General features: G+C 36.8%; 1 protein-coding gene across 1 annotated transcript in view; it reads right to left on the minus strand.

The window, feature by feature from the left end:
- LOC120801299 (chemokine-like protein TAFA-2) overlaps positions 1-26,424 on the minus strand; it is a 50,595-nt gene that overhangs the window by 23,011 nt on the left and 1,160 nt on the right. The window lies entirely within an intron of this gene.

The raw sequence follows: 26,424 nt of genomic DNA on the forward strand, positions 1-26,424 counted from the left end.
CCGAACACTATAGTACATAATGAAAACTTTATAAAGCTTATAAAGCTGTATCATTTATGTAAAATACACCCATCTTTCAGTGTAAAAGTCTGCTCGGTTAAAATAGGGTAAAATATGACTCAATGTGGTAGATTTCTCTATGGAATAACCCTTTAGGTAAAATTCTGCAGTCTGTCCAGTACAAAAAGGGACAAATCTGAAGTTAATGATCCCGTCCAGACATATCAAAAGACATATAAGAATACAACTACCTCATCAAAAATTTGTAAAATGCATTTATTCCATCTCCTTTATTCAAAAAATATAAATATTTTTCATTTAAAAGGGTAAACTAAGGATGTCTCCTACTTCCCTGTAAAGTCCATTTTCAGTGTATATTAGCTGGAGGCTTCATGTTTCTACATTACACTTGTTCAACTTGGCTTGCGATGTCACAAAGTCATGTTCTTATATACACGTGTTAAACTAAGAGAAACTAGTGTTCTATTATCAAACTGAATATGGAATTCTGCACAGTGAGGCTCAAACATCCCAGTAAAGTAACAATAGGCAAAACACATTTTTAAGTGGAGGGTGACTTTAAGTATCTTGTTCTGTGGGAATGGAAAGTTCTTCCTTTTATCAGACACTTAAAGGCTCATAAGACAGTCGTATTTTTCCACAAATAACTTGCCTCTAAGTGGCTTTAATACTAAACTATAATGTGCTTACTTTCATGCCAGTAATCATTTTAAACGTGTAAGATTCCATTTTCAGTTTCCCTCAAATGTAGGAATATGCTCCCTTGAAAAGCACAAGGCAAGTGTGTAATCCACAGTATCACAGAGACTGCAGGGCGGGTGTTGGGAGTGTTACTGAACCATAAAAAGCTGGACTTTCCCTCTCTGTTTCTGCAGCTGGATTCGATACAGGGATTACACCCCCTCCTTCCCCCTCCCCTTCCCCTACCCCTCCATCTCCATCTCACCCTTTACTTGGACTGTGACAGAGACAGTCAAGTCAGACGGCTGCAGGGAGCCGATTGTTCCCTCGCAGAACAAACATTGCTCATTAGCCAAAACACAGATGTTCCATTCTGACAGTTGAGGAAGAAGGCTCTCAACCCTCTCACACCAAACAATGGAGTTTGCCAACTCTCACACACACTGTGAAGTATCTGCTACAAATCCTGCTGAGTTCATATCATAAACAAGACAAGACAGCTGTCAGGGCTGCGTTGAAGTTGATGTATCAACTTACGTAGGACTATAAAAAGATCCTTGCTTAGCACATCGTCCTGGCGACTTGCTAATCAAATCATTATACACCAGCCTGGAGCAGGACTGCACTGTGTGAATCACAATCCAAATTTTGTCATACAAGACTTTAAGTGGCTCGGTTCATTCCTCAGGCCTTCATGCTCACTTCTGATCTGCTGCTCATATCTGATTATGTTTGCATGACTGTTCATATCAGTTCTGGGAAGTAATCTATATCATAAACCAAACTCCTGACAGCTCTGGGAAATATCCACATGTGATAAAGATAAATATATCTTTGTTTTTCAGTTGAGCCTTAGTTACTGTTTTTTTTTCTGAATCTGCTCCAATCACCAATCAATCCTTGAAACTTTTTAGTTGTTCTCCATGCTAATGTTTCTCTGCAAAGTTGCAACGCTTCAGAAATTATGACTTTGTGAGTTTACTTTGGATTTCAGCAAACACAAATCATGACCTGATTCCATCTGGTCCAGATCAAAAATGGAGAAAGTGACGCAGCTTTTTACTGCTCACAATGCTGCTTAATTTTTAAGCATCAGCATTGGTGGAATGTAACTAAGTTCCTTTACTTAAAGAATTGTGCTTGAGTACTTTCTTTTTATATTTAAGTTTTATGCTGTTTTAGACTTTTACTCCAGCACGTTTCAGATGGAAATATTGTACTTTTTACTGCACTATATTTATCAAAATTTTCATACAAAATTACCATAGTTTATTTTAGTTTAAAGTTAAATTAGCTCATAAAACATGATGGAAAGGACTAAATTAGCACCATCTTGACCAAATACAGCAGTAAAATTCCATTTATACAATTATGCATTAGTATTAACAATCCAGTAACACTAACAGGGGCAATTTCTGTATTTTGATACTTTATATTTTGCTAATAGTATTCTGTAATTTAGTTTAACATTTTGGGAAATACGCTTATTAACTTTCTTACAAGTTACCACTCTCGTATCTATGCAGTAAATCTATAGCTAGCCCATTAGCTTGGCGTATAACACACTACATTTAATTCTTACAAAAACTAAAGTGTATAAATGACATGATTTTATGGACGGTAATGTGCCTTATTATTACCTTGGATAGAGCCAGGCTAGCTGTTTCCCCATTTTCCAGTCTTTGTGATAAGCTAAGCTAACTTGCTGCTTTTAAGCATAAAAAAACGCACATAGTCCTCCATAAAACCACATCATGCCATTCTGACACTCTGGCTTTTGTGTGAATTAAATGAACAAGATATATATGTTAATTGGTAAGCTTTAGGGGTGGTGGTAGGCAGATTTTGTTACCTTTTGACAGCTGGAGCTTCATATTGGAGTGAGGAGGTTTAATGTCCCATGCTGATCTAACTGTGTTTCAAGGACTTTTCAATGTAAAACTTGGAGGAAAAAATACCCCATTCTTGTCATGTTCCCCAACAAAATAGAAGAAAATTGTCTTTCAGTGAATGGTAAAAAAATAAAATAAAACTGCAGCTAATGCTAAAGTAACTTCATTAGCTTCGGATTCAGTGGAGATTTTTAATGTCCCATGATGATGTAGATGTTGTTTTGTTCCCCAACAAAATATAAACAAATTATCTAAAAGGAGTATCAGGACAAAAAAAAACAGTCATAAAGGGAAAAAAAGAGTGCTCTGAGCACAGTAATCACAAAATTCACAATTTTCAGATTTCATAAACCAAAACCATTTTATGTATGACATGCAGGAAATGAAGTCAAACTGTCAGAAATGTATCAAGGTCCAAAGTAGGTTAATTCACCAAGCAAAATTTTTGTCAGCTGTTTTAAAAAATACATTAATGTCACATTGCAATGTCAGTATGTCCTTGTGGCCGTCCTGTAACTGGAAGGACATGGGTTTGATCCCTTTGAAAGCCTGGTGTCCTTGTGCAAGACACTGAATCTCTCCTTCAGTGTGGATGGGTGTGTCAGCTCAATGACTGCAGAACAACATGGAGAATTATAAATAAATGATGTATGAAAAATTATATTTATCCCTGGAAGCCAGTCAGGTCTGTGGGAGTCAGCAGGAAACTTGGTCTGATTTAATTTCAGTTTTTTGGGTCACAATTTCATGCTATTGCAGTTTAATTTGCTGGTATGTTTGATTTTGATTAAATTCAATTGGCCACAGTGCTTATTGTCTTTCTGTTGTCTCACTGAAACCTCAAACTAAAGAAAAAAAAAGCTTACTATATTTCATAGCACCTGTGGCAGTCACTGGAATTGTTCCGAGGGATAACAAGGGGCATTACAGGACATGCCAACCTGAGTTTGAGCCTTTTTTGCTGTCCCTTGGCTCCGCTGTCAGTTATGTGATAAGCCAGAGCTGAATGACAGGCTTTTTGATTTTACATGTATCAGAATATTAAATGCCATTTCTTTTGTCCCAGTTTGATAACAGTAGAGAAATTGCATTCTGCATCAAGAGAGCAAATAGAAGGACTTTTTCAAGCTACATGTGATGCAAGGTGGATTTTAAAATTTCTTTTCGTGTTTTGTGTTTATTAGATAGATTGATAGTCGACAGAGAGACAAGAAATAGCAAGGTAGTTGCAAGACATTGGGATAACAAAGGCACTCGCAATTTTTTGTACAGAACACATCGCTTTGCTTTAGTTGCTTTATATAAGGTTTGATGTATTTATGTCAATATCTGTTTGGTAACACTTTACACTAGCATCTATAAGCACTTCATGAGCACTATATAACAATACAACAAAAAAATCCCAATGCAGTTTTGGTTTTTATTTGTAGTTTTCACATCATCTACAGATGCCAAAAAACAATCTCTTCAAAACTTATTGATTTTTTTCCATGTTGCCTATTGCATTTTATGTTTATATACAGTACCACAAATTGTGCTTTGTTACTGTAACTGCTCAACGATTGGCACTTACCAAACACAAATTAGCAAGCATTAATCCCAGTCATTATCTTGTGGTCATTGGAACATGTGTGCATGCAGTGCACACAGCCAGTTCATGTCCTTTGAGCTAGTATCATTATGCTCAAATTCTGCTTTTAAATGACACATAACACAACCTTTTGTAGAGAAATGGTTTTAAAGAATGAGATTCAACAATTAAGACACTTTAGTTTTTATTCCTATTATTTATCTAATGAAGTTTAACCTCTTGTATTTTAAGAGGTTTTATATGTAATGATGGTAGCATAGAACTGGTATTTAGATACATTTTCATTTAGTGCTCAATAAGCCAAAAATTCTCACCTTAAAATTATTTTTTTCTGATTTTCCCCCTTGCACATATCCACACCACCACATTTAACAGAATTTCATGTCTTGTCATAATGTCATACTGTGTCATAATTAATTGTATTTTTTGTCTAGTTTACAGTAATGTTGTTTTGCAAATTCTTTTAAAGCCCCGAAAAATGTAGTTTTAAATCTTAATTATTTCTAAATAAAATTAAATATTTGTGACAAAATAAATGAGAATAAAAGTTAAAGAGCAGAAAAAAACATTCTCATTTATTATTTAAGAGGTAATCTGCTTCATCAGGTCTGTGTGGGTGAGGTTTGATCACAATTCATTGACAGCACCATGGAAACATAAGCAAAATACCTGACAAAAAAAAAAAAAAAAAACCAGATTTGGATTCGGTGTTGCTGAATTATGATTGGTGCACAGACATGTGTGACATATGTGTGAAAAAAACAAAACTGTTTTAATTTTGGCCGGTTATGTGTGTATTCATGTAGGACTCCAATGGTCATAGTGAGGGAAAATAGATTTTGAGGGCCTTTAATTAAATTAATACAATATATGTGACTTGGCTCATTATTGCTGCTATTGAAAAATGACTCATTTCAAATTCACAACGGGGCCAGCTTTTCTTTAAGAAAGGGAAACAAAAAGCTATTTAAGTAATCACATAGGAGAATAGATATATATTACACCCTAAAGTAGCCCACCATTTATGATCATTTTTAAACAAACAGCCAGTGCCTGAGTCATGTGCAGCTGCGTGTGAAAATGTAATGCTCTCTGGATATTTTCTTTCTCTCTGTTCCTTCTTACCTTTCTTCTCTGACAAGTTAAAGCACCTAGAGGAGCTTTGGCAAGTTTTCTTTGCTATATGAAATAATAATAAAGTATATTATATGTAAAATAAGGATTTCTAGTCAACAGTCTAAACTGATACAACTGATTTTAAATCCTAGCTTTGTTTTTAGGGAGAGCACATGAGTGCAGCAGCGTTTATACTCAGGTTCAACATGGAGCTGAAGGAAAATGGAAAGTATGAAAACACTTAGCAACAGAGCCACAGAAGAGTAGAGTGTCAATCAAAACATTGTGATATGTCCACACTCAGTGTGAAATAACGTTCTTTGTAAAGCTAAATGGAAAGTGAGCAGATATGAACAAGCACAGAATTTATGTCTAAATTCAAACGTTAACTGCACAGCTGTGAAGAACAAAGTGGAAGACAAGTTGATAGGAGAGATGATGAGTTCTCAATCAAGTTTTTTAGCCATATTTAGGAACAATAACTGAGGCTGTGTTTTTTTTTTTTCCTTCCCGACTCCATCTCACGTGTAACTATACATGCTTTCTTTGATGAGAGGCTCAGTATGCTAAGCCTTGGAGCACTTCCTTCAGTCTGTGTGATCGGAAACCCAAAAATTGCCACCTTGGATTAGTTGCAGCCAGTTTGCACAGCACACTTTCATGAGAAGAAAAGGTGAGGAGTGAGGTGTCAGAGCATGGGGGAAATCTTTTTTTAGGTGTCTAATTAAACCTCTCAACCGTCACAGCAATGACAGGAGAGACGATTTTGATTTTAATTAGCTCCCAAGCTCTGGTATATCTGTTAGCTAATCATCATCATTAAATGCCACGTATGATGCCTCCTACCAGGGTTTTATGTCCAAGAGCCAAGGAAATATGGGCTAAATTTACAACATACAGTGGCATGGAAAAGTTTCGGCACCCATAGTCAGAATTTCTGTTAATGTGAATAGCTAAGCGGGTAAAAGATTACCTGATTTCCAAAAGGCATAAAGTTAAAGATTACACATTTCTCTAAGATTTTAAGCAAGTTTACTTTTTTATTTCCATCTTTTACAGTTTCTTGTTTGGGGGATTTTCACCCATTCTTCCTCAAAAAAGGCCTCTAATTCTGTGAGATTCTGGGGCCGTCTGGCATGCACTGCTCTTTTACGGCCTATCCACAGATTTTCGCTAATGTTTAGGTCAGGGGACTGTGAGGTCCATGCAAAAACCTTCAGCTTGCACCTCTTGAGGATTTTTAGGTGTGTTTAGGATCATTATCTTGTTGTAGAAGCCATCCTCTTTTCATCTTCATCTTTTTTAAAGAGAGTGATGTTTGTCTCTAGAATTGCCGGTATTCAATTGAATCCATTCATCCCTCTACCAGTGAAATCTTCCCTGTGCCAATAGCTTCAATACAAGCCCACAGTGTGAACGATCCACCCCCTTGTTTAACAGTTGAGGAGGTGTTCTTTTCATGCAATTCTGGACCCTTTTTCCTAACATACCTTTTCTCACTGTGGCCAAAAAGTTCTATTTTAACACCATCAGTCCACAGTACTTTTGTGGTGAGGATGCAGGAAAGCTTTTCTTCAGATGACTCTTCCATGAAGGACATATTTGTGCAGGTGTCACTGCACAGTAGAACTGTGCACCATCACTTCAGAGTATGCTAAATCTTCCTGAAGGTCGTTTGCAATAAAACAAGGGTTTGGGTTTATAGCGATCCTATGAGCACTTCTCTCTGAAAGTTTTCTAAGTCTTCCAGACCTTATCTTGACCTCCACCATTCTTGTTAACTGCCATTTCTTCGTTACATTACGTACTGAGGAAACGGCCTGAAAACACTTTGCTAACTTCTCTAGCTTTGTGGCCATGAATTATTTTAATTTTCAGACTGCTAGGTAGCTACTTAGAGGAAACCATGGCTGCTGATAGTTGGGACAAGGTTTGAGGAGTCGGAGTATTTATAAAGCTTTGAAATTTGCATCACCTGGCTTTTTCTAATGATGACTGTGAACAAACCATAGCCGTAACAAGCTAATTAAGGTTTGAGACCTTAATAAAAGTTACCTGGGAGCTTAGCTCTCTTGGGGTGCCCAAACTTTTGAATGCGGTTCCATTCCTTTTTTTTCACTCTAAAATTGTACATAAAATATAATAATTATTATTTATTTATTTATTTATTTATTTATTTATTTATTTATTTATTCATTTATTATTATTATTATTATTATTATTATTATTATTATACAAATCGAGACAAAATGACACCCTGTCCAGATATTTCAACAGCTACGAAGGAGTTGTGGCAAAAAATCTGAAATGTCAATTGTAAAGTCCAAGGAAATCTCTCTACAGTCACCATCTAGTTGCACGGCTCAACAGTTATACAGGGAGAAATCCATCCTGGAACAGGCAGAGAGGGCCATTTATACAGCCACTGCAGCAGAAAAAAAAGATCTGATTGCAATGCAGCAACAAGACAGGCTGAGTTACAACAACTTCAAAACACTTCTCTGAAAAGCATTCCGAAAAATGTAAGATATTGGTAAATAAGAATGATAAGGCCGGCTGAGGGAAATGTAGCACTATAATAACTGTAATGATTGTGATTGTTTTCAATATCAATTAATATGCTGATTATTTTGTCAATTAATAGATTATTTTTTAATATTTAAACTGCCAATAAAATGTCATATTCTGAAAAAAGTCGATCACAAGTTCCCATTGTCCAAGGTGGCATCTTCAAATGTCTTGTTTTGTCTGACCAACAGTCCAAAACCCAAAGAATTTTAGTTTACAAACATATGAAACAGCAAATCCTCACATTTGACAAGACTGAACGAGAGAAGAGAATGTTTGGCATTTTTGACTTTTTAACTTCAACTGATGGCCATCAGATGCTGAAAATTTGCAACAGAGACATAGATATAGAATAGTTCATATAGTGAAAGAAGTTAAATGGCAGTTAAAATACAAATACTGCAAGATGTCGAAAGGGCAATTAAAATGGAAGGGCTGAAAGAGAATAAGTTTCAGTTTTAAGTGCAAGCAATGAATTGAGTTAAGTGTCAATTTAAGTGTGAGTGCTGAGTGAAGCTGAAATAACAGCTGAAATGAAAGTGCTAAAAGGAGTTCCATGTCATTTGCAATGTAGGTGATATGTTGATCTGGAAGGGTCAGTTGAAGTGGAAGTCCTAAAAGAAACTAAAAACAGTTTAAATGCATAAACTGAAAGATGATTTTAGTCGAAGTGGGGATTTAATAATTTAATTAATTTTGATATTTTTTTATTTCAATTTTTGTAGTTTTCGCCACCATTCCTTTTAGTAATAATAAATTAATTCCAATCTGGAAACACAACAACATCATTGAAAACACATCCAATAGGTCAAGAAACACAAGCATTCAGATGATCAAGTTCAATATCGAGTTTGCAACAAATCTGAAGGTTAGTCAATTTTTTTTGGAAAAGGAAACAAAGGCCAACGTTTAAATTATTAACCCAAACGTCCACTGGAAACATCTATCACAGTTTCCAGACTGATTTCCTTGTTGAACTTTCACCTACCGTACTTGTCATTGTTATGAACGCATAGTTTTGATATGCTATGAGGGCTTCTTGATGACATTTTGGGTGCATTCATCCTAGCTTTTACCTCCAAATAAAGTGATTTAGATCATTTTGCCATAACATTAGCTTGTTTGCAACCTGTCTTGTAGTCACTTGTTTCTTGCTTCATCTGGCAAGTACAGTATTATCATAACCAATAGAAAATTTTAATAAACTAAAATGATTCTTTAACACAGAATTATGATTTCTAATACTGTTTTCCTTAAAGAGCAACATTAAAGGAGCTGAAAATCTAAATCTTAATGTGAATTTTTTTGCTGTCCTTCACTTTGTCTCACCTCGCTGAGGTTGGGCGTAATTACAGGTGCAACGCCCAAAGTTTTGACCACACTCAACAGTCAGCGATGAAACAGACTGGAAACGTTCAACCAGAGAGTGCAATGAAACACTGCTTTTTAGGCTGGTGGGGTTCATTCTTTTATACGTAAGACAGGAAGAAGGTATTATGAATCCAGCCAGTAAAATGCTTTTGTAATTGTAGTAAGACAGAGGTGTATGTGAAGGGAAAAGACAGGCAGGAAGAAAAAGAAATTGGAGCGAGAGTACAGCCCTGCCAACTTATCGTTACTGATCCACACACTCCCCCATGTCGACCTCTCTCATGTGTCAGAGTGAAGGCACAGCGGCGAGAGGTGGAGGCAGCCCCTGTGCTGGCTCTGATTAGGGCCACTCCTCTCTCCAAACGTCGACGGGGTCTACTGGGAGATAATAGCCATGGCAAGAGGCTGAGGTAGGGGAGAGGTAAAACAAGAAATTATTTAATTACATAAAGTGATTGAAGAGAGCATGAAAGCTTTAAAATTATATTGCACCTGTTTTATTATTTTTTGTGGTTGTTGTTACACTCCTCTCTCCGCTGTTTTACATCGAGGATCAAGTTAGCCATGGCCCTCATGAGGCTTATAATCCAGGCTAAGTGACAGGCTCATTTGTGGTATTAGATTGCTTTCATCAGGTCTTTGGGTCTTTGAACGTTAGCAGTATGAAAAGGCTGCTATGCCTCAGCGGTCACATTGACTTGTATGCTGGGGGGTGGAAGTGGGAATAGAGGAGGAAGAGGAGGAGGTCCATGGAATGAGGAAATCTATCAAAAGGATGAGAGACGACTCCAATACAAAAGAAAGAAATCAAGCCTGTGCGTTTATGAGTGTGTGTGAGAGGGGTGTGTTAATGCCAGGTTAAAGCCTCAAGATATACCCTTAAAATCAGGCACAATAAAGTGGGACCCATGCTAAATCAACTTATTGCTGATGACCATTCAGAGTGTCAGTGGGCGGAACAAGTAATTAAAGGCTACAGAAAAATGATGTATTAGTTTGAATTAATCCACAACTTGTCCCATTTTCTTGCAGAAAGCACTGAAAAGGAAGGATATACAAATCTAGCAGAGCATAGAAGAACCGATGTCTCGGCAGATCTCCCCCATCAATGAGAAGTGACTAATGGACTTGGAGCCCTGGCTAAAATGGCTGAGCCACATTGCATGTGGATTTAAGTGACTAAGAACATGGTGGTCCCGGCCCTTCTTTTGTCAGAAAAAATGTAATATATGCCAATAAATGATTGAGTTCTTAATTTAAAGAATTCATCACTGTTGTAGGGTACAGTTGAGATCTTAGATTAGGAGAATGTGTGCTATTTGAATGCATATCATGCTAGAAATGGCATGGCTGCAGAGGGTGTGGTGTGCAGGACAGCAGGAGTCTGCAAATTTCCAAAAATCTGTAAACAGTTTTGAGGAAGTTTTCACACTATGATTATTCCTTTTTTCACGAGAGGGGTTTTCCAAAAGAAACACTTTTTTTTTATTAAAATTTTTTCCTATATAGATATGAGAACCTGTTGGGCAAAGTACAAATTTTATAACGTGGCTAAAAAAATTCATTCTATATAGATATGAGAACCTGTTGGGCAAAGTACAAATTTTATAACATGGCTAAAAACATTCATTCTCTGACTCTGAATGGCTTAATGTCCAATTTATAACTTTTAATTTTGAAATTTGTTAATTCGTACATTTGAATTTAGTTTCTCTGATATATCAGCTTTACACAGACACACACACAGCGCTCTGGTGTCCCATTATTTGGTGACAGATGATGTAGTAACTCAGTGAAGTATAATAAATTGTGTTTTTACTTGGCTTGAAAATGCAATAAAGTCTCGCAATCAATTCTCAGATAACATAACATCATAGTATTACATATGCGCTATTATATGTTCCTGTGAGACATAACATAATGTTAAATGATGATCCAAAATTATTTAGAACAATAATGGGACAATAATGTATAACAAAGTGGGTTGTTTATCAGTGCATTCCAAAAACAACTCAAATGGTTAACTCTAGGCAACTAAAACAACTTGGTTAAGATTAAAGAAAGTTTACCTTCATGAATTGAAACCAGATGTAAACTCCGGTCTCCAGTATGCATTTGTCCTTCCATCTACCCTGACCTCCTCCCCATGACTTTTTGCTGAAATGCAAAAACATAATACTACTTTGACACTAATCAAAGATTTTTTGAGGCTATCTGAACAAATAAGTACTGTCCTGTTTCTTAAGAGGAGAATCTCATAGCCAGACTAAGGGTCGCTTGAACAGAGGTAGTTCGTACAACATGTTGTAAAAATGTGTCATACATCAAACGTGTTTTTAGTTGGTCCACACAGCCACACTTTAAGACAGAGTGAAAAGCCATCATGTAGAGATGAGAGATGCAATATTGTTTAAATATTGGCACATTTTCAGACAGTCTCCTATGGAGAACAGAGTGATGCACTTGGTTGTTCACATGACAAGTGACAAAAATAGTTATCGAGAATGAAAAAACAGAGCTTGAGAAAGAAGTTAAAACTTGGCTATTTTCTCAGCTGCGCAAAGCTGACCAATCGCTGTGTGAAGTGAGCGCGAATGTCTACTCGTTGGTTTAGTTACAGAAACAGTTCGACACAGACCCCCCTTGTCCAATGTAGGTGTGTAGGTGACAGGTGTGGGGTGAGTGGGTTTCCAAATTATTCAACCATCTGACAAGCACCTCTGAAGAAGCACACTGGCAGTTTAACCATCAGTTCATTTATATGCACACCAGATATCAGGTTACTCAGAGAAAGTAGTAACCGTTTACTTTGGATCTGTCTATACATGCATTCTAATTCATCTGAGGTAAATCTGCATAGCTTTCCAGTTCAAGTGGAGAACACTGTTTGGGCTGATTTCAGTAATTCTTAGTCCAACTCTAGCGTTTTGTCTAAAACTGCTGGGGAAAACTATTTTGGAAAACCATTAACAAATAAAATAAATTTAAAAAAAACATGAATTTTGAAATAAGTAAATTCTTTTCAAAGAGCCTGTCTAAAATATACAATTCAATGTGCTTTTACCCATTATAAGAGAATAGAGGACATACAGTAGAAAGTAGAGGGGTGGGACTGCATGCATTCTGTCTGAAACTGCCACTTCGTACAGGCACAACTGACTTCGACAGGTGCCGGCAGATAATTGGGCGCCATGCTTACTACAACTGCAGTCCTGCTGTCTCCTAGAGCTCATTACTATCACTCAAAAGTTCCCCTTAAAAACCTCAACAGTCACATGACTCTACACATTTGGTAAACCAACAACTGAAATGTCTTGAAATGCTGACATTAAAAGAGCTTGTCATACTGCAAGTGGTTAACGTGCTGTTTGGACAGGTAAATGACTGCACTCAGCATGTTAGCTTGAAAAGCATGAGGCTCAACCGACTCATTCAATTGTATGAAGATACACGCATGTGGTAAGGTATAGTCCATCCTTTTATGAATTATATGTATATCAACTGTATATTAGCTGGTGATATCAGCTTTAAAGCAGGACTTTTTGTGCTTTATTGCCCAAAGTGTTTGTAATGGATAACAGAGATGTTAATTGGCTTCAGTGAGCCAACAATATATTACCAGGTGTGAAATTTATGTCCTTGTGTCCTTTACACTCATTTTCAGAATTCACAAGAGTTTTAAACACCAAACAGACAACACATACAGTATAGATGGATAGACAGGAGAGAAAGAATTCTACTCAGAGAGCAGAATGTTGCGCTTAGCCTTCTGACTAAGTGACCAACCGGAATGCCACCCAGTAGGGCTATTCTGACTGATTATAGCCCTTAGCAAGTCACTGCTTGATGCTGTTATGTTGCCAGTGAGAAAATATAAATACAGCCTCTCCAGAAAGGCCAGCTTACAGTTTGTCAGACGTCACGGCACTGGATGAGTTTATATCATACTTCATTAACACAGGTTTGAACAATATTATAAACCTCGTATCACAAAACCCCTCAATCTCCCAAAATTATTTTTCAAGGAAAAAAAATGAGACTCATTAACATTTAGTGCATCCACTGCAATATGTGATGTAATGTGTGAAAAGTCATTGCAGTCATTGCAAGTAATGAGGGAAGTTTTGACTGACCAGTGTTGATTGATGCACCCACAATATCCGTTTTTGTAATTATTGCGAGTAGCAAAAAGTTTTCAAGATGGTTTTCTATAATATTTTTTATAGTGGCCTATAGTGATTCGTCCCCAGGCTTATTAATCTGTTGTGGCATATGTTTTGCACCAGTCTCAGACAGCCTCTCCAGCATGGACAAAATAAAGTTCGAATCCAGCTTTCAACCAAGAGAAGCGGTTAAAAAGTGATTTTGTCATGAGCGACAACTTGATGCTATCAGTGTCGTTATCTTGACCTCTTCTTAACTATGCTGTTATACTGTCATATTGTTTCAGTGACATAACATCATATGATGCTGTCAAGATGTGATTTACTATATTGCAAGGAAATTATGAATGCCTTTCGTACAAAAATGTAACAAAGTGTAACTGTAATGTTGTGGTTTTATTGGCTTAATTGCAAATACTTCGCATATATTGGTTTAGCAAAAAATCAAATCAGTCACATCAAAAATGTTATGAAGGATCATGATGCAGCAGGTGCAGCAGCCTCTCACAAAAATTAAATGAAAAGAATTAATCAATCAATCCCTGAATTCTGTCTAACAATATTGTTGAAATGATATGAAAATATTGACAATATTGACCAAAAAAGGGTCCACCCAGAGAAGAGAGGTGCCTCTCTGGCTACGGGGCTGAGCCAGGATTAACTTTTTTGCCAGAACCTGCGGCAGCATCTCCATAGTAGTCTAAGCGAGCATTCAGACCGAAAACAGCTCTGCCTTAAAAAAATCCAAGGGGCTACATTGGTTGGGCTGTGTTGTTTCAGGTACCGGTGAGACAATGAAATATGAGTGGTGAAGTCCAGTTTAAGGAAGATATCCATAAGTTTATGAGACAACAAGCTGGAATCGCAGATTTTGTCATGGGTATCGTAACGTCTTAACCATGATCAATCAGCAAAGGTGCTGAAGCTCGAGAGAATGAAATGTGTTATGAGATGGGAGTTAAACACCCCATGTTTCCATGGAGATGGAAACATGGGGAAAATTGTGACCACGTTACTCTTTTCAAAGTGTCTTCCTGAATGGTTTTGAGCAGTACTGATATGGTCAACTATTTCATTATATGTGCTGGTGTGCTGCTTTACAAAGTAACCGTAACAGATATAGTCAGAATGTGCATGAAAATGTTCTCTTTATATCAGCCACCACACACAATATTATATCAACATTAACTGAGGATCCTCACACCATAAATGGACAAAAAACTTTTGCCCATATGGTTTTGCAGATTTTAAGAAAACTAAATTATTCAGCCCATTAATTTGCTGTATGCGCAATATGAAGCCTTACTACATCAACAAACTTATACCACAAAAATGAAAATAACAAATCTGTTCAAACTTAAATACGGTACATATTATTTATTTCCTTATTTATGTATTTACTATATCGTCACATCCATATCGCGTTGGATTATGGGTAATTTGCTGAGTGAAGTCTGGTTAAGTCTGCATCCTGTGCGGACTTCTCTGGAAGACCGCAGAAAATGCACTTGAGGATCCTTGTGGACTCGATGAATTATAGATCTGGACAGCCCTCAGCACTCACGGACTTCCCCGGAGCATGCCCCTTAAGTCTATGAGTCTGTGAGTGCGATGAAGTCTGGACATTTGGGTTTGGCCATACTGTTCCCAAGGCCAATAATGAATTTACATGCTCAATGGTCTTACAGCTTTAAGTGCTCAGCAGTGGAGGACAGTGCAACAAACAATGATACAAAAAATCTGTACTGTAAAATAGAATAGTGTATAAAGGAAGTATTTTTTTCATCTTAATTGGGTTAAAACTGACTTTCTGAGTCAAGTCACCACAACCTAATGACAGGAGACTGTGGCAGCGGTTTAGTGTTCCAGAGACTCTGGTGGTAAGACATAAACTTTATCAGTGCTATTCAGCTCCTGCTGTTGCCTACTGCAATCAATAGAAGTGATCACTTAACGCCCCTATAACAACAACTAGAATCATGTAATTCTATTGAGTCATGACAAGTGATAACTAATTTGAATTCTGTACACAACACTGATACCGGGAGGCATTATAAAACTCTCAAATAGACACCATAGTCTGGGATCAGAGAAGAGTCCTTCACATTTACAGGTCAATTGTATCTTTGGCTTTGATTATTTGCTCGGCGAACAGAAGCCAAAGAGTGTAGGGGACAGACTAACAATATCCAAGTGAGCAATCAAACTGTGTGGTTGAGGAATTACAAAATGAAATCTGAAATAATTCCAAAAGCAGAGATACTTGTGCTAAATTTCTTACTATTCCATCTCTTGCAGTAACCAGGGAGCTAATTACCGATTTTTACATTTTCAAAAATTTTTCTCCATTGTTGAACAGAAAAAATGATGATGGTCGTAGCTTAATATTCAATAAACCAGATACTGTAATTACATTCTCTGAAATGACATCCTCAGACAACTTCAAGATGGCAAACAACTTCAGCAGCATTTCATATGAGTTTCACAGACATGCCAAATATAATTATGTCAGATCAGATGTTGTATTTTTTTTAAATGGTGCATATGACATTGAAGTAGATCTCTTCAAATTCATACCAGGATTTAAAAAAAAATCAAAAACCAATAGACATTTGTGCTTAGTTTTCCAAACTGTTCTTGGTAGGTACAATGAATTTTCTTTTGCCTTGAATAGCAGCATGTTTTTATTAACAGGACTCTGATACCTGCATGTACACACACATCCGTCAGTTTCATTACAAATAAAGACAGTGCTATGCCGAGCAGGTGCTCCTCTTACAACTTTGAATAAAGCCTGGTGGAGAAAACCATCACCTCAGGAAGCAACTGTAAATTGCTGGAATGTGCTCAGTGCTTTCATGAAGTTAATGTTAAGAGAACGTTTACATTTTATTAGCATTTAGTCCTCTCTTCTGTCCTCATATCAAATCTTTTCATAATCTAAACCCGATTATTCCGGTAAAGTAAAACATTATCATGCTTTTAGTGTAATATAGCTTCTCTCAAGATTTGTCTTGAATCAAGTCAAAGGCATACTCCTGTAGTACCTCTTTAGTATTCCTTTTCCGTGAAGCTGGGGGACTCCCATGAAGCAGATTAAAAGAATAATGATTTTTAAAAATCAATGCAGCAGAGGCAGAGATACCCTGACTTTTAATCTGTAATATGGGTCAAGATACAAAAAGACACAATCCTACAACTCAAAGGTAGTTTGTAAAGTCCCTTCAAAGTTGTAACTACTATCAAGCTTGACCCAGTACTAAATAAAGTTGCACCATTACAACCTAGGAAATGTCTTAACTAATTAAGACCTTAGTAATGTGTAAATTGGTTGTTAACTGACAATACTTAGTAAATGTAGGTAGTATATTAATATTCATACATGGAAAAATATGTGTTTCGGAGTTAGAAGAGTAGTCTGAGTAGCCAGAGTTATGGTATATGCCGTTTAGAATGCATTGGAAACATCATATTATGCTAACCTTTCTACCATGATTTGGTCATTTAGGCTAACTTTACTGATATAAGGTTTTGTAATTTGAGGATATTGTATTATCTATGAAGTTGATTTTAAAAATCTTTCAAGTTTGCCAAATTTGTGATTTGTGATATAAGACTATATAAAATAAAATTTGAATTTAGACAGATGACAGGGGTGGATTTTCACATACGGCACAGCCTAAGTGTGATGGCTTTCAACAGTCAGGTGTTGGAAGATGAGGAAGATAGACTGCTCATTGCAAGTGTTTCCTCACTCCTAGTTTTGCAATTAGCTGTCAATACCTAAAGCTTGGAACACCTGGCTAGCACATCAACAAATCAACAGTTTCCAGAGCCTTGAGACTGGAGCTCAGGGGGTTCTGCAGTTTAGAGGCTTGCTGTTACTCATTTGTGGTATGTGACTGTACTCGCAAGCCAATGTGACTACATTTCCCTTTTTCCTTCTTTCCCACGAGTTTATAGTTGCCTGACCTTCAGCCAGAGTGGAGAGGGACCAATAGATGCAAGGACATGATATAAAATTTATTCATCACCATCTCCACTGCTGCTTATTCTCCATCAGAATTTCAGTTTTTTTCTCTTTCAGATTGTAAGAAAGGCAGCTGGTGCAAGACTACAGGATTGTACTAGACATTCCATGTGACATTTTATTAAACACTATAGGCCTACAGTAGGGCATATTTGGCATGTCACAGAATAGTTTTAATATTACACTAATCTTAGACTATTCCAATTTTAAAACAGAAGCTTGAAAGCAAAGCATAAATCCTGGTCAACATACATATATATAAAAATACAGTGACTGATGTTATTATTTGTCAATGATCATAGCATTCATGCTGTTGAAAGGTCACAGAACTAGCAAACCAGATAACTTAGAAAGCTTTTGGCTAATATGGCTGACTTGAACTTGAAAGAACTGCAGTATTTAGTCGCAGAGGTCGAGGCTGTCTCCACGTTTTATTGTCATCTTCCAGTAAGAGTGTAATGTTCGATCGTGGGACATGAACACGTTTTTATTATATGCGCTCTTGCTTCTCTGCTCCTATTGTGTACATTCACACAGCAATAGCTTTGTTAGTTTCACTGATGGCTGAACAAAAGAGGAACATCATTTGCAGTTATTCTGAACAATTAACAGAGTAAAATAGTAATAGTAATAGTAGAAGAAATGCTTGAAGGAATATTTTAACATATTGAGAGATACACTTTTTCCTTTCTTGCAGAGTTCGATGAGAAGATCGACGGAGGTGCCGGAGGCAGATTTTGTCACCTTTGGACAGTCAGGCTAGCTGTTTACCCGTTTCCAGTCTTTATGCTGAGCTAAAATAACAGGCCCCTTGCTGTAGCTTCATATTTAGCATTCAGACATGAAAATGGAATTAATCTTCTCATCTAACTCTCAGCAAGAAAGCAAATAAGTGTATTTCCCAAAATGTAAACTAAATTGGCTTCAGTGTTTGATAAATCATTAGATGGTTACAAAAATGTAGTAGAGAATAGGAGATGATATATTCATTATACACGTTGCTTTCCGATATGTGATAGCACATTAGCCTTTCAGTAATTATAAAAAGTAATTTATAAAGTATTGCATTAGTTATTTTAACTGTGGTATTACTTTGTATCAGATCAAAACCTACTTTTGTTGTGACTCCTACCCATAGTTAAGTCTAAAGTTACTTAAACCTTCATTAAGTACTTTTTTTGTCTAGTTGGAGCAACACAAACAAGCTGTAAACATAGCCTTAACATATGTTTCCCTAATAAAGTTTATATCGCTAACTTGTTGGCAAACAGTTGCTTATTTACATATCCAGCAAAGATGGAGCAACATTAGCATTAATTTGAAGTTGCAATTCTGTTGACCTAACAAATAGTCCATTATTCACTCTCCTTTTAGCTCAATTTTCGGTCTTTATAAATGCCTGAAAGAAATATCTGGCTCTTTAGCTGCTAAATACTCCATTACGTTCCCCATCTCACTGCTAATTTTGTCAGCTGGACTGGTAGCATACAGTGGGTTTATCAGAGCTTTTTCTCTAAAAACAGCTGACTGCTGCTGTTGCTTGAAACAAGGTTGATGAGAGCCATGAGACTGACCAAAAACATTAAAGTTGCTGTTGTAAAACCAAAACAATGAGCTAAAAGATGCTAAAATGCCATGTAGATCTCAGAGGAAATGCCGAGTCAGTAGATGATTCTCTGTAGATTTGTCACTACAAGCAACATTTTCACATTACATGTTCTAATTTTTTCCATGGTTAATATAAAAAATTGATTAGTGCGGTTATAACCAGAAAAAAAAACAATGCCTCCAGTCAGTGTCATGTAAGTCTAATAATGAGATCATATGTTTCTGAGAAATGTTTGCAGACCTAAAACTAACATGTTTTTTTAATTCTGCCTTTGTTTCTCCAGCTCTTTCTCCCTCCCCTCTGCTTCTATCTCTCTCTCTCTCCCCTCATATCTGTCGCATACCAACTGTCGCATGGTAGAATGTAAATGAGTGTCTCAGCACAGAGCCTATGAGGGTGTCAGCCCTCTCCTTAGTCTTTGGTCTCATTAGAAGCCTAGTATAGCTGACATTTAACCAGCCACTGTGTTGACTAGCTTTTCATGCAGGGCACATAGGTCAAAATAATACACAGTGAGACTTCAATAATCCAAATCTCTTTTGAAAGAAGGTTGTTGGAGCCTGTGAAATGATTGGATGTTCACTTAAAAAACACTAAAATACCATTGAAAAGCTTTGAAATAAAAAAAAAATCCAAACACATGACCAAGGTGATCTAATTTGAAGTTCAGTTAAAAATTTGAAGCATTGCCATTTGTGTCCTTGCTGTATTGTACCATGTTGTGTACTGTCAGTGTCTGTAAGTTGTCAGTGTTTGTGCACCAATATCAACATGACAAAGTCCTGGCAGCTGGACTAATTAAGATTGTGATTTAACAGCAAATACTCCACGTTTTCTTTTCTTTTTATCTGCACAAATGCACAAAAAAGTTAAAATTATCAAGGTCATTTTGCACAATAACCTGTGTAATTTTACACATTCGTTACTCCCGGTCTGTCCACTGATAGTGTCAGCACACTGCACACTATCATCTTAAAGAGATAATTCAAGTTTGCTTTGATTTCAGTGAACAACAGCTGTCTCCTGAGCCCTAAAGTAACCTGGAGAAAAGGCTCTGTGAGTTTGAAATTAATAGGATGACCATACCTATTTCCTGACTCTTCCTCCTCTTGGGACCCTGCAGCTCTGTTTTTCTGTGGTCCTCTCATCCTGTTACTAATGCCTGACTCTGTGTAACCCTTATCTCAAAGCTCACTACATGGCCTGATAGGGTTCTGTATGAAAGCAATTAAAATGGCTTATTTGCCAGATAAGTGGGGGAGAGAGGTCAGATTGAAATCCACAGGCTGCCAATATCAAGTCTTTAGGTTACAGCCCCTGGGTTGAATAGCCCTGGGGCCAAACGAGACATACAGCTCAGTGTGAGTGTGTGGAAGGGATGAAACTCTACCAGAGGGAAACATGCACAAGAGTATCTGTATGTTTTTCATATACCCACAATACAACGAAATGAATATTTAAGCATCATCATAAATAAAGATGGATATGTTTCTTTGTTCAAAAAGACATATGTATGTAGATTTAAATAGCTGTGCAGAGATAGACTAAAATATATCCATATTATATATTCAAGTCTAAATGAATGAATGACTGCAACAAATTCTCTGTGAGGCAGCTTTCTGTAAATCAAAGCCTATTTCCACCTTTGATTTCTAACAGGCAGGCATTTGCAACACAATCCCAACATACTCAATTCTAGGACTGAAATACATAGGAAAAACTTGCTTCATTCTCACAATAAAATTAATAACCACTGAGATATTAACTCTAGTCTCTGGTGGCCATATTGGAGGTCTTTAGCTCTAAGTGTTATACAGTAGCTGGAAGCTTCAATGTGTGTCTGAAGTCTAAATGTAAAAATTAAGTGTTATACAATGCACTCAAAAATTCCCATAAAGGAACAAAAAATGTAACATGTGCACGGGCTTTCCCTTAAATTTCCACAGCACAATGCCTTGTCGTTAATGGAGGTGTACTTTATATTACCGTTAAGCAAAAATATAATTGTTCGTGCTGCTGCAAAATGATGAGGATTTATAACTGTCTGAAACCTCAATTGACTAAGCACTAAATCAAAGGACAGGAGGGCGATATTTTATGTTTTTCTTACTGTCAATAAATGTCACAATAAGACTAAAACCACCAATAAATCACCTGTGTAGTAAAAGCCTGTTATACTTTGTCTTCTAAAAATATCATTCATTCACTGCTAATTTGCAAGGAAAAGAAGCACAAGTCATCCAGATTACGTTTTTATCAGCATAATTAGGAATCTTTTAAAGTATCGCATCTGCCAAGTTGTCAAGTTGTCATATTGAACTTATCAGTACGAACAGTATTTGATTTGTTTTGCAGTACAACATCCGTTCACAGTAACTAGTTCACAATTTAACAATTTTTGTGTTTATGTTTAGGCTCATACAGCACTTGTTTAAGGTTAGGTAAGATTGTGGTTTAATATGGATTCATATTGAGGAGGTCAAAAGTGACTTAAAGAACAAAACAGGATGTATTTACTTTATTAACACTTAACCAAAACCAAAGTCTCTCCCTAACCAAGGTGCTTTTGTTGCCATACGAACCACACACAAGACTCAAGATGTGAACCCGGGTCTCCAGTGTCAAAGGTATGCCCACCATCCACTCTGGCCACCACCTTATGACATGTGTGTAGTATGAAAATGTCGCACTTCCTTTACTGGAAAAACATTGCCAGTGAACATAATTTAGGTAACATTTACAATCCCTTTAAAAGGTAATGGGCAACCCAACATTGTTATATAAAAACATAATTTCTGAGAGGCAGAGATGGTTATTCATAGCTTATTCTATGTGCCATAGAGCTCCATTGTTGGCAAAAACCGTTTGAAACATATCAGAGAGCCACACTGTTGCACTGGCTGACATAATCCTTCATTACCATGAACATGAAACTTTAGTTTATTTTGATTAATTTTCAATTCCACACACAGTACACCAGCTGCTGTAAAAACTCATTAGATCACCAAATGTGTATTAATGCCCGGCTGCTGTATTTACAGCTGTTTGAGTAACATTTACTAAATATTACATTGCCCAGCTGTTTTAGGAAATTACCGAACCTGTAAAAAAAATGAATGAATGAATTTTAAAGATTTAAATCTTCAGTAGGAATTAAATACCTTGAGGCTTCAGACAGGGAAAGAAAGTGGGAAAGTATTGAGCACACTAGCTAACATAGGATATTAAGTACAAGCTAGCATAACCATCTTAAAGTTAGCATCATTGTTGTCTCTATATGAGCCTGCTAGATAGTTAGCAAGCAAACAGTTTGTTTAGTTGAACTAAGCTAACTCTTCTCAAGATTTTTACATGTTGTTCTACCCTACCCATGTAATTTCCATTCTTTTCTATTTTATCCTATCAGATAACCACCTCTCTAATTTGATTGTAATGTAGCAAACAGATTATCCCCTGTATGACTAAGAAATACAGTAGCTTCAATAAACTGAACAATGAGAATTAAACCAGAATAGAATAAAGTAGAAAAAAATTAGAGAGTATTGTTGAGAGGTTTTCAGGGAAATAATGAAATCCCCTAAATAAAGTAGAGGCCTACAAGGCAAGAGATGCACTAAATGTGAGATAACTGGGTCACAGTAAATTACATTTTTAAACAAATCTTACAAATCCGATCACAAATTAGTCTACAAACCATATCAAATGGAAGATTTGCTCACAAAATATGTAATGAAAAAGTGCAGATTGTTAAAAGAGAAAAAAGCCAAAAATAACAAAGTTTTTTTTAAGCAACACGGCAGAATAACAGAGATGGATAAGACTTCGACCTTTGCCATGATCTTAACAAACTGTAATAAGTTCTGAACTTCTGCCTCAGCTCAGTATTGTTGTGGTTTTCAGAGTGCTGAGAGCTGGTAAACAGGATATTGAGTCACAGATGGATTTGGCTCCCATCGTGAAAGTACTGTAGGCCGACAGTTCTGCACACACCATCAGCCATCACAATGGAACGGAGGGAAGGGGATGGGTGGGAGAGACGAGAGGGGAGGGGAAAGTGAGAATAAAAACGTGTTTCTGTTGTCCAAAATATGTGTTGGTGTGTTTGTTTGTTTGTTCAGCCTTCGGAGGCTGGAGTCATCCTGCATGAGGGGCACATGTTTATAAGCCATTGGGCCACACAGAGCAATACTAAGAAGCTGCAGAAGAGATAAAATGGCCACATGGGGAAAAATCTGGACACAGACCAGCAGATCTCTGTTTTTCTCTAACTGTCTTCTTCAGTTTCTCTCTCTCTTCTTCTGTCTCTCCCCCTTTTTCTGCCTCTGCATGAAATAGGATCATAGTTAACTGGAGGACTGTTGGATGAGGAGGAGGACAGCAGAGGAGGATTCTGGGACGGCAATAAACAACAAGAAATATATAATACATAAATATAGACTGTCTAACCATGTGCACAGAAAGCAAAAGTCCATTAAAAAAAGCTAAATTTCTGGAGCCACGACAGCTCCATACTCTACATTAACTTTCACGTTCTTGCTGATCACAGCTGCAACACAGTGTTTATATTGTCTTACAGCAGTTTCAAGTAATTTCATTTCTTTTTTCGGAATTTTAAATATCTTGGGAATGTTAATAAGAATGCATGTTTTCGTAGAGGAGATAGCTTCTATAAAGGTTTACTGGTGAAGAGGTTCAGGAGGAATGCTCATGATTTGACAATCTTGGTTTTGTTTTGGTAGTTTTGGCCATCATTCCATCAGTTACTGTAACATTCAACTGCTAGGATCTGAGAACATGGAAACACCAGTAGCTACAGATTTATAAGAGGTTCAAATAGGTCAAGCAAGCCATCCAGTATGCTTAGGAATGATGTTCATTTAGCTTTCGTGTGGGAGACTGTAGTTCGTGTCCTATCACACACCTGCAACTAATGTTCAACCCTAACCCCAATTTTCCTTAACTTTAACCCATTATGAATTACTTTAATTTTCAAATATGCTGCTATAATTTCATTAATGCTATCTAATCAAAATGGTTTTTGATCACCATATTTTGCTACTAGGAGCAGTTTTGTAGTCTATAAATCACTAACTGCATAAAAAACTTTTTTGTTGAAAAACAGCAAATAAAATTTTTTATTAGATAGTATATATTGTTACCCAAAAAAGAAAAAATATTGCAGAATCTGCAACTGTACACTGTGTTGTACATTGTTGCAGCAATATAAATATTTGTAGGAATTGACAGTTTAGGAAGTGAAAAAATTAAAACGTCCAACCTCCAGGTCTAAGCATGGGTAGTGTTTATAGCAGTGTGGTTGGCTAGAAAATACAAAATAGTAGTTTCAGTCATATTTATCTGACCTTTGGCCAAAGAAAAGCCCACAGCAGATATGAAAAATAGTAAAAGGACCAGTCAAAACAAAGTCCTGCCTAAAAAGGTCAGCACGCAAGTGAGATAAAAATCCAATCAGAAGAAGACAGACGTTGAAGTAAACTAGAATTATCGCCTCACAGTTGTATGCCTCCACCAACCAGTCAAGTTGCAGTTTACATCCATTTCTCTCCAGACTCCCATAATATAAGTAGTGAAGACTTTGAAGGAATTTAATAAAAGGTATTAAGTGTATTTTGTCATAATTAGCGTATGAATTCTTGAGTTATGACCAAAAAATGTGTTCTGTGAGGTCACCATTACCTTAACCTTTGACCTCCAAAATCTAATCAAGTCATCTTAAGTCCAAGTATACATTTGTGCTAAATTTGAAGAAATTCCCTCAAGGCATTCCTGAGATATTACATTCACTAGAATGGGACAGACAAAGGGACGGACAAACAGATGGACACCTGAAAACATAATGCCGCCAGCCACACTCAACTTAAATTACTGGCAACCTAAAACCAATATTTTACACAAATTCCAGTAGTTTCAGGAGAAAAGAGCACAAACTCGCCTATCAAGTCACTACAGCCAAACACCTGACCTCCTCTCAAGTCTTTCATTTGGACCAGCGAGGGATAAATCTATGGGCAGTTTACTGGGGTTTACAGGTTTCATCTCATACATTCAAAAGCTTTTTATACATTACTGCAAAGAAATGTTTTTTTAAATTTAGAACAATGAGAAAAACCTGCCAGTTGTAATGTCATCATTTCTTTAATCCCAGTGTGGTTGCAGCAGTTAAAAGCATTTTCTTGAAATATTAAATGATATGCTGTTGAAGACAATTGCTCCACCAGTATTACGATAAAAAAATCAAGTACATTTGAATGGAAAACAAGTGAAACTGTCTGACTTCAGTGATATTCTTCCCATATTTAAAGATATAGTTTCGAGAAATATACTTGTTTTCTTTCATGTTGAGAAGCAGATTAAAAGGTTGATACCACTGTGATATTTGTACATAAGATACAAGGCTGGACAATATGGCCAAAAAGTAAAATCTTGGGTTTTCTTTTTCTAGTTTTGAGACAATAAAAAATTTTACTAGCAAAATGCAGAAAGATTAAAAGATGATTGAAACATTATATTCTTTAGGACACATGCAAGATAGCTAGCCAAGAATAATAAAAACCTGCACTACTTCCAGGACTGTAATCATTACACATATTCAGAAAAAATAAGTCATAATACACAGTTATGGACTGTCAGTACCAGATACTTCAAATAGAGTATAGGCATCCACGTTAATAATTAGTTTCAGTACAGATGCTCTGTTCTATTCAACCCCCCCAGCAAGCCATGACAGTGTGACTGTGAGCCAGCAGGACCAATACCAGGACTTTTAAACTGAATTCAGCCATCATTCATTTTATTAATTACAGCCTTGTGTTTTGTACTGTGACTAGTGAAAATATCTCCTGTGAAAAGGCCTATTAACAATTTATATCTAATTTGTTTGATCCACACACAAACAGAAGTATATCAGAAGTTGTGGTTTGATGGGAAGTTATATGTTGTAACAGTTTCTTTAAAACTTCACACCAATTAGGTATGCCTACAGTGCACATGTTAACTTTATATTAAAGGACCCTTTTAATTGTTAAAATGTACTTTGTATCACAATGTTGGTCCTATAGAAACATTTAACCCTTACATGACCCTCTGTTGGTCCTTTTAGTATGTTTTATAACCCCCCCCCCCCGCCAATGTGTTGCATGTCACAGCTGTTCAGAGGCAGGACTAAGTTGGCCTGGTTGGCGAGTAGCAGCGGACCATGAAGCTTCAGTGTCATCGCTTTGGATCAATGGCAAGACAGCGCAAGGACACGGTCATGTGACCTGCCAAAAAAAAGTGACATTGGCTGATCCTCCAGTGCTGGCCAGACAGTCGGCACCAGGTCGCCTGGCTGGAGCGGGACCGATCAGACCTGAGCCGGGCTG

Source organism: Xiphias gladius, chromosome 2, assembly GCF_016859285.1.
Source record: "Xiphias gladius isolate SHS-SW01 ecotype Sanya breed wild chromosome 2, ASM1685928v1, whole genome shotgun sequence".
NCBI lineage: Eukaryota > Metazoa > Chordata > Actinopteri > Istiophoriformes > Xiphiidae > Xiphias > Xiphias gladius.